This window comes from Pelobates fuscus, chromosome 1 (assembly GCF_036172605.1).
Source record: "Pelobates fuscus isolate aPelFus1 chromosome 1, aPelFus1.pri, whole genome shotgun sequence".
Taxonomy (NCBI): domain Eukaryota; kingdom Metazoa; phylum Chordata; class Amphibia; order Anura; family Pelobatidae; genus Pelobates; species Pelobates fuscus.
This window is the reverse complement of record NC_086317.1, coordinates 407,542,003-407,552,375: the sequence shown is the minus strand read 5'-3', so window position 1 is coordinate 407,552,375 and position 10,373 is coordinate 407,542,003. Positions and strand designations below refer to the sequence as shown.

The window sequence follows — 10,373 nt, the reverse complement described above, 5'->3', positions numbered from 1 at the left end:
TTGCCTAAGGTATTCTAACCTGTACAAATACAGGATCACTACATATTAAGCTTACCATCAACTAAGACCAGCAAGAGGGGTCACGAGGTACTTATGCAGTACTACCCCACCTACAAAGAATACCTCAACCGACATAGGAATTAAGGAATGTATTTGGGAAATGTCATTGTAATACGCTAACTCCATGTCTTGTGTTTTCGTAATAAATATCTTTGATAACGGTATATGGGTATTCCTTTTTGCCCACTTTTTTACAGGCCTACAACACACGTCGGTTTCGACACACCTCTACCGACTTTTATTATTATTGTGATAAGTATACTCACTTGCTATTTCATACCGTACTTTAATGGCCCCGAACACAAATTGGAAGGCGGGGCCTGAAATTGTGGGAGGGGCTATGTCCCTTTAAAAGGAACTCCCCCTCTTACCTAACTTACCTGCTGGTCCAGACGATCTTTTGGCCCACCCTTCTGTCCCTCTATTCAATACTATTTAAGGTAGGCCCACTTATTTACAGGCCTACCACACATGTCGGTTTCGGCACACCTCTACCGACTTTTATTATTATTGTGATAAGTATACTCACTTGCTATTTCATACTATATTGTAATGGCCCCGAACACAAATATGTATATATATATATATATATATAGGAAACATGGGGGGATGGTTGCACTCACCTAAACATGCTTAAATGGGGTGCTGCTGGGGGCCATATTATACAATAAATACACAAGATCCAGCGCACTCTCCTATCTACTAAACAGCAACTTCAATGTCGACAGACTTTATTAGTCTGTAAAAGTTTTTTTTAAAAACACCTAATCTAGGCAAAAAAATGGGGATTTAGTTACATTATATGATCATACATTGCATAAGCCTGCCACAACGTCAATGTATTTATATATACACATATATATGTGTGTAAAATAAAAGATAAAAGAGTGCTTACAATGTCCAAATGATAAGGCAGCTATTACCCCTAAACCAGAGTTTCTCTTGTCTGGTCATTGATATAGAGTAGAGGAGATGAAAAATTGGGAGAAGTGCCTTGGAGGGGTCCTCAAACTCCAAATGACAAGTAGTGAGGAAAAAAGAGGAGAAATATATGGTGCAATATGTAAAATTTCCAAATTAAAAACTAAAGGCAATACACTTATAGTGTAGAGAGCTATCTCTTACCTCTAGATGTAGTGCCTGGGCAGTACAATCCCCGTCTATAGCTATAATGATGAAATATTTATTAGAGCCCTCTAATGGCTCCTTGCATATGGTCTGGAGTGAAACAATCCCCACTCTTGAAATATATAGGTGCATATTTCTTTCTTTCTATAAGTAAGTAAAATCCTCGCCGTGGATACACACAAATAAAATAAAGTATAGTGCACACCGTGTGGCTATAAGAGCATATAAAAATAGAAAATGTACACACTTTTTTGAGAGTAAAAATAAGTTTATGCTCAATCCAAAACGCTTGGGTGGAATATTCCTCACCAAAGAAAATGATGTCATTTCGTCAGGAAAACCAGGAAGGTCCAGAAGTATAAAATAGATTAAACTTTATTATAACTCACATAAATAAAAGCAAATATAGTAACAAATATAGTTGGTTGGGATATGTTATAAACCACCTAATGTTAATATTGACGAGGAACAACAGCTGTTTGAGCAAATTGAGAAAGCTGCAAATCTGGGTAACACTTTAATTATTGGAGATTTTAATTACCCGGACATAAATTGGGACAGAGGGACTAGTAGCTCAGCAAAGGGAATTAGGTTTTTAAACTTGTTAAATGACACCTTCATGTCACAACTAGTACAAGCACCAACTAGAATGGACGCTTGTCTGGACCTGGTTTTAACAAACAACATTGATCTTTTGACCAACATTCAAGTAGGTGAGCACTTGGGAAATAGTGATCACAATATAGTGTCCTTTGAAATAAACTCAAAAAAACAAAAGCACATGGGGTATACTAAAACATATAATTTTAAAAAGGCCAATTTCAATTAGTTAAGGGAATCTTTACAATATATTGACTGGCATAAACTCTTTAGTGAAAAGAACACTGAGGATAAATGGATCATCTTCCAACAAATATTAGAAATGTACATTTCTCAGTAAGTACCATTGGGAAATAAATATAAAAGAAACAAATTAAAACCAATGTGGCTTACTAGAAAAGTAAAACAAGAGATTAAAAATAAGAAAAGGGCATTTAAAGCATTTAAATCGGACAAATCAGATGCATCTTATAAAAGATATAAGGAAGCAAATAATGCGTGCAAAAAGGCAATTAGACTTGCTAAACTTCAAAATGAAAAAATGATAGCTAAAGAGAGGAAAACCAACCATAAATCATTTTTTAAGTACATAAATTCTAAAAAAAAATGAAAGTGTAGCTACACTAAAAACTGAAACGAGGGTGTTAGTCAATGAAGACCAGGAAAAGGCAGGAATTTTAAATAACTATTTCTCCTCTGTATATATTAAGGAAGAACCCATGGCAATAGATGTGCAAATGATTGCTACTAAAAACTTGCAGAATAATTGTAATTGGTTAACTCAAGACAAGGTGCTGCAGTAACTAAAGAAAGTTAATATAAACAAAGCTCCAGGGCCTGACGGTATCCATCCACGTGTACTTAACCCCTTAAGGACCAAACTTCTGGAATAAAAGGGAATCATGACATGTCACACATGTCATCTGTCTTTAAGGGGTTAAGGAACTAAGTGTAGAAATAAGTGAACCTCTGTTTTTAATCTTTCAAGATTCTTTTCTTTCAGGAAGTGTTCCGGAGGATTGGAGGAAGGCAGATGTGGTTCCTATATTCAAAAAGGGTTCAAAATCCTTGCCTGGAAATTATAGACCTGTGAGCTTAACTTCTGTGGCTGGTAAAATATTTGAAAGGTTATTAAGGGATTATATTCAAGAATTCCTTGAGAAGAACATGGTTATCAGCAAAAATCAGCACGGTTTTATGAAGCACAGGTCGTGTCAAACTAACTTGATTGCATTCTACGAAGAAGTAAGTACAAGTATAGATCAGGGTGTTGCAGTGGATGTGATCTATTTGGACTTTGCCAAGGCATTTGATACAGTTCCACACAGAAGATTAGTGTTCAAACTCAAGGAAATCGGTCTAGATGAAAATGCTTGTTCTTGGGTAGAACATTGGCTTAAAAACAGAGTACAAAGAGTTGTCGTTAATGATAAATTTTCAAGCTGGACAGAGGTGGCAAGTGGTGTCCCTCAGGGGTCTGTTCTGGGACCCCTTCTATTTAACATGTTTATAAATGATCTTGAAGACAGCATTGAAAGTCATGTTTCAGTGTTTGCAGATGACACAAAACTTTGTAAAATAATACAATGTAAGCAAGATATTACTTTGCTGCAGTGGGATTTAGATAGACTGGAGGACTGGGCACTCAAATGGCAGATGAAATTTAATGTTGAAAAATGCAAAGTTATGCACTTCGGCGTAAAGAATACACAAGCAACGTATACCCTTAATGGAAGCAAATTAGGGATAACAACACACGAAAAGGACTTGGGAATTGTTATAGACAACAAACTATGCAACAATGTGCAATGTCAATCAGCAGTGGCCAAGGCCAGTAGGGTATTGTCATGCATGAAAAAGGGCATTCATTCTCGGGACGAGAATATCATTTTGCCTCTTTATAAATCACCGGTAAGACCACACATTAAATATGTTGTGCAATTTTGGGCACCTGTTCTAAAGAAGGATATTATGGCACTAGAAAAAGTGCAGAGGCGGGCTACAAAATTAATAAAAGGAATGGAACATATCAGCTATGAAGAAAGGTTAACAAATTTAAACCTATTTAGTTTAGCAGCTACTAGATGCATACTTGCAAAAACATAATATTCAAGGATATAATCTTTCAATGTAGGGTAATAACTGCTTGATCCAAGGATAAATCGGACTGCCATTCTGGGGTCAAGAAGGAATTTTTTTCCTAGCTTGTTGCAAAATTGGAAGTGCTTCAAACTGGGGTTTTTTTTGCCTTCTTTTGGATCAACAGCAAAAAACATATGTGAGAAAGGATGAACTTGATGGACGCAAGTCTCTTTTCAGCTATGTAACTATGTAACTATGTAACAAGTACAAAAAGCACAACACGTTTCACCTAATGGGTGTGCTTTTTCAAGTGCAGAATGCAAAATATAAAAGCAAATGTAGTAACAAGTATACTAAGCACAACGCGTTTCACCTAATGGGTAGGCATTTTCAAGTGCAGAATCTATTCAGTTATGGTCATGCATCATTTATGAGACATACCAGTAGACCTCTGTTATTTCATATATATATTATACCTGCCCTCAGTTAACATGACATTTCTGCCAGTGGTTGGGAAGACATGGTAATGAAAATTTTCTCCATGCTTCCCTGTCATATGCCCTAGTCTGGCAGAATAAATCACACAGTGATGGAACCAGTAAATGCCTGTCTTGGCCTGGAGTTCCGTATCTGGCTGTAAAAGGCCTCTCACTGAACCAGAAGGTTGATTAAAAAAAAGATCTCCCTGCTAGGTCATATGACACATGTCCTGCTCAAAGGAGCATTGTGGTCTGCACCAATATTGGGTACAGATCATTTTAAGAGTTCCCTTGCAGTGCCTTGTCTCTAAGGGTGCCCAATCTACCATTCTACCTAGGGCCTTAAGCAACCTAAACCTGACTCTGAATGCATATGCTGAGTCAGAATTTAAGCTCTATGTATTAAGCCCTTTCTAATAGCTTCTTTTATTTCTTTACTTTTATAACTTATTTGTGCATTGCTGTGAACAAAACATTGGGTAACATAGGAGTTAGAGTTACAATTAATGTTTTGTTAATCAAAAAGTTTGTAAACTAAGTTGACTTCTCAAAGTGTTCTGATGTACCTAAATGAAGTCTGATTACATACATTTAGTGACTCGATTTTCTACTCCTCTGCTAAAATGGGAGTTCATTGGCAGATTTAGGTCCTAGATTATTTTAGACAAATCCTGAGGGAATATATGAGTTTATTCCCATTTTTGTTAATGGTTGTAATCATAGGCGGCTCTAGACTTTATGAGGCCTTAGGCGAAATGCAAACATGAGGCCCCACTAACAAAAAAGTGTCACATATACACATTGATGCACTGTCAACCTGTGTATGTGCCTGAGAGTGTGTCTGACAGAGAGTATCCTTGTGTGTGTGTGTGTGTGAATGTATGTCTCTGTGAGCATGTTTGCGTTTTTGTCTGAGACCCTATGCGTATGGGGTAGCTGCTTGAAGTGTGTTGTGTGTATGGGGGGGTGACGGTGAGAGGGAGAGGCGGGTGATGGTGAGAGAGGGGTGTTGGTGAGAGAGGGGTGATGGTGTGGGGGTGATGGTGAGAGGGAGTGATGGTGTGGGGGTGATGGTGAGAGGGAGAGTGATGGTGAGAGGGGGGGTGATAGGGAGAGTGATGGTGTGGGGGTGATGGTGAGAGGGAGAGGGGGTGATGGTGAGAGGGAGAGGGGTGTGATGGTGAGAGGGAGCGGGGGTTGATGGTAATGTGAGAGGGGGGTAATGTGAGGGGGGTAATGTGAGAGTGAGGGGGGTAATGTGAGAGTGAGAGGGGGTAATGTGAGAGTGAGAGGGCGGTAATGGGAGAGAGAGGGGGGTAATGTGAGAGTGAGAGGGGGGTAATGTGAGAGTGAGAGGGGGTGATGTGAGAAGGAGGGGGTGATGGTGAGTGGGGTGAGGCTGAAGGTGGTGATGGAGGGTTATGCTGAGGGTGGTGGGGGGTTATGCTGAGGGTGGTGGGGGGTTATGCTGAGGGTGGTGGGGGGGTTATGCTGAGGGTGGTGGGGGGCTATGCTGAGGGTGGTGGAGGGGTGATGCTGAGGGTGGTGGAGGGGTGATACTGAGGGTGGTGGGGGTGGTGGGGAGGCTGAGGGTGGTGGGGGTGATGGTGAGGGTGGTGGGGGTGATGAGGCTGAGGGTGGTGGGGGGTCATGAGGCTGAGGGTGGTGGGGGTGATGGGGGGTTGTGAGGCTGAGGGTGGTGGGGGGTGAAGGGGGGTGGTGAGGCTGATGGTGGTGGGGGGTGAGGTTGAGGGTGGTGGGGGGTAATGGGGGATGGTGAGGCTGAGGGTGGTGGGGGTGATGGTGAGGGTGGTGGGGGGTGAGGCTGAGGGTGGTGGGGGGTGATGGGGGATGGTGAGGCTGAGGGTGGTGGGGGTGATGGTGAGGGCCTTAGGCGATGGTGGTGTGGGGGTAGTGAGGCTGAGGGGGGTGAGAGAGCCTACCTTGATTTCCCTGGTGGTCCAGTGGGCTCCCTGGTGGTCCGGTGGCCGCTGCTCCCGGCGGAGCTGCTCCCGGCGGAGCTGCAAACCGTGTAATCTCGCGAGATTTCAGAGCATTGCCATGGTAACCCACGGCAATGCTCTGATTGGCCGGTTCTCGTGAGACACATGGTCTGCAGCTCTGCTCACTGCGGAGCTGCAGACTGGTGTCTGCGGTGGCTGGCCGGGCAGCCAGGAGGGGCCTCGCACCCGGCGGCATACCGGGCAAGCCGCCGGGCCCCCTCCTGTTGTCAGGTCCTCAGTCACTGACCGAGGACCTGACACAGTCTGCCCTCAGGCGGTTTAGGCAGCCGCGAGGCCCCAGCCTAATTAGAGAGCCGCCTGTGGTTGTAATGCATTTCTGATCTTATAGTTTAATTGTATTCCTAGAAGGAATTTAATTTTTTCCTAGAAGGAATTTTTTCCTAGTTTGTTGCAAAATTGGAAGCGCTTCAGACTGGGTTTTTTGCCTTCTTTTGGATCAACAGCAAAAGCATATGTGAGGAAGGCTGAACTTGATGGACGCAAGTCTCTTTTCAGCTATGCAACTATGTAACTATGTAAATCTTTTGTGAAATAAAGTTAGAGTTAATATTTGGTAAATATACAAATAGATTAAAAGATACAAACCGAAAGTGAGCAATGCTACCAGTAACACAGAGCATTAGTACACTTGTAGTGCCTAGTGTAGTGTATGGGAAATGTGGTTCATAAACAAAATATGAATATATTATCTTTCAAAATGGTGCATGCAAAGAATACCAGCATATTTGGAGGACATTAATATGGTACGCTAATACCAAAGAATTCTAGGATATATATTATAATACAAAGGTAATCCAATCAAGATCAGAAGGGCTGAGCAGTTGAGAGTTAATTCTCTCCCAATACCCATAATGACTATCCAAATTAATCTTGAATGTCTCTCTACTAAAAGGGTAAAAATAATTAGAAATCATAGAGATGACTTGGGATTAATGTAAGCACGACTGTTAATGAATACATTGAAAAAGTTTGTATATTTTATGTGATATATAAAAAAAAATTGTTTATACCAAACTGAATCTATAAGTTATAATATACAGAACATAAATATGATTACATCATAATCATATATATTAATAAAGTGCTTAAGAAAATAGTTTCTTAACATAGGATCTCACCGTTACATTTAATTCTGTGTTCCTTAAACTATATATGATTGGGTTCAACATTGGAATTACCATTGTATAAAAAACAGAGACTATCTTGTTTTGTGTAACAGAATAACCAGAGGCTGGACGAAGGTACATGAAAAAAACTGTCCCATAAAAAATAGAAACACACATAAGGTGGGAACTACATGTCGAAAAAGCTTTCCGTCTACCTTCAATGGATCGAATCTTAATTATGGTAAAGAAAATGAAGGCATAGGAAGCCAATATAACAGTAACTGAAAGAAACCCAATGACAAAAACGACAACAAATATAATGGTCTTATTGATGAACGAATCTGAACATGAGAGATCCATTAATGGAGGCATATCACAAAAAAAGTGGTTGATTATATTAGGTCCACAGAAAGGTAAAGTTATAGTAGTAGAGATGTAGATTCATGCAGTGAGAAAACCACCAGTATATACAGCAGTAAGAATAATAATACATTTAGTCCTGTTCATTATTACTATATACAGAAGAGGGTGACATATGGCTACATAGCGATCATATGCCATTGCAGACAATATGTAGCTTTCGGCACAACCAAATGATGTAAAGAAATAGAGTTGAAGTGCACAGCCAATAAAAGAGATGGATTTTCTCTGTAAAAACATATCATGTAACAATTTTGGAGTAACAACAGTAGAATAACAGAAATCAGATGCAGACAAGTTGCTAAGAAAGAAATACATTGGGCTGTGCAAATCAGAAATTACTGTGATTACAACCATGGTACCAATATTCCCAAAAGCAGTAACAATATATATCAATGAGAATAATATGAAAAGGAATATCTGCATGTTTGGATCACCGGTAACTCCTATGAAGATGAACTTGCTTACAGTAGTCTGGTTTCTTTCTTCCATATGTTTGAGGTATGTCAACATTAATGCAGTAACATCTAAAAAAAAAAAAAGCAGATTTATTCAACCACCAAATCTCAGTACATATCAAATAATGTAATTATATACTAGTAGCTATGCTACCGTCAAACTTCTAAGCCTCGATTTAATAAACTTTCCAAATGATTCAATATTAATATTAAGTCACCATTAACCCCTTAAGGCTGGCGTTCTATGCCGGTCTGGCAAGGGCTGTTCTAAATGCTGCAGGGAGGCATAGAACATCCCCACCATCTATGTACTTACTGGGTCCCTACCGAACACCCACCGGCGGTTGTGATCCTGGGGACTGCATGGAGGTCCGGGCAGTCCCCCTCTTGCAGATTCAGCTCTCCCGGGCCATGTGATCATGGGGTCCTTGCAATTACATGGCCGGAATGGCTGTCTGAGCTCTCAGGCAGTCCCCTAATGCCTGAAAAAGTTTTTAACCACTAAATAAAAAGTACTTAAATCACATATATTTATAAATACACTTTTAATAATGGTATAAGTATCTGCATATAAAAGTACTTAAATCATGTATATGGATATTTTTAGATATACATATATATATATATATATACATACATACACATATATATATATATATATATATATATAATTTACGTACTTTTATATGCACATACATATACCATTCTTAAAAGTGGATTTTAAAATTAATATATACAGCCTGTTCCAAATGATTATGCAAATTCTATTTAAGTGTCACAAATATTAAATATTTAGTTTTTCAGTTTAACTCATGGATGGCATTGTGTCTCAGGGCTCTTTTGATCACTGTAAACAATCTCGAACACATGTGATTTATTTTTTATTTATTTATTATTGCTATTTATAAAGCGCCAACAGATTCCGCAGCGCTGTACAATTAGTGGAGAAACGTACAATATACACAGACAAATACAAGAGGTAAGAGAGCCCTGCCCGTAAGCTGATATCTAGCCATTGGAGTTCTTTTATACAAAGTGCTTGGCTAGATGGCCCGTGAGCCCGTAGCAGGGGAAGATTGGAGGTGATGGCTGAACGAGTTAACAGAGAAGCAGCTATTGGTAAGATGTTAGGGGAATGAAGAGGTAATTGGGTGAAAATCTCAAACAGCTGGAGGAGCTTGCTATATATTTAGGGGGACCCTGGGTGGGCGGGAGGAGGGAAGGGTGATAATTAGATTGCCAGGTGAGCCCAATTTAAGGAAAAACTACTAAAGGAGGGTGTTCCACATTATTAAGCAGAGCACCATTTTCATGCAATATGGGGAAGAAAAAGGATCTCTCTGCTGCCGAAAAGAGTGAAATAGTTCAATGCCTTGGACGAGGTATGAAAACATTAGATATTTCACGGAAACGTAAGCATGATCATCGCACTATTTAGAGATTTGTGGCTGATTCAAAGCACAGACGGGTTCGTGCAGATAAAGGAACATTGAGGAAGATTTCTGCCAGATCCATGGATTGGAACAAGAGAGCAGCTGCTAAAATACCATTACATAGCAGCAAACAGATATTTGAAGCTGCTGGTGCCTCTGGAGTCCCACGGACATCAAGGTGTAGAGTCCTACAGAGTCTTGCAACTGTGCATAAACCTTCTATTCGGCCACCACTAACCAATGCTCACAAGCAGAAATGGCTGCATTGGGCAGGAAAATACATGAAGACTAATTTTCAAACAGTCCTGTTCACCCTGGATGGTCCAGATGGATGGAGTAGTGGATGGTTGGTGGACGGCCACCCTGTTCCAACAAGGCTGCAACGTCAGCAAGGCGGTGGTGGAGTCATGTTTTGGGCCGGAATCATGGGAAGAGAGCTGCTCAGCCCTTTTAGGGTCTCCGAAGGTGTAAAGATGACCTCTGCAAAGTATGTGGAGTTTCTGACTGACCACTTTCTTCCCTACCAACGGAAAACCACCTCAGAAACAATGTCCCAACACAAGGGACGAAGACAGAATGAGAA

The 10,373-nt window shown here is 40.4% G+C and overlaps 1 pseudogene; it reads right to left on the bottom strand.

Moving 5' to 3' along the window:
* Window positions 1-7,458: 7,458 nt before the first annotated feature.
* Window positions 7,459-8,394, bottom strand: LOC134577094 (olfactory receptor 5G9-like; annotated as a pseudogene).
* Window positions 8,395-10,373: the final 1,979 nt, after the last annotated feature.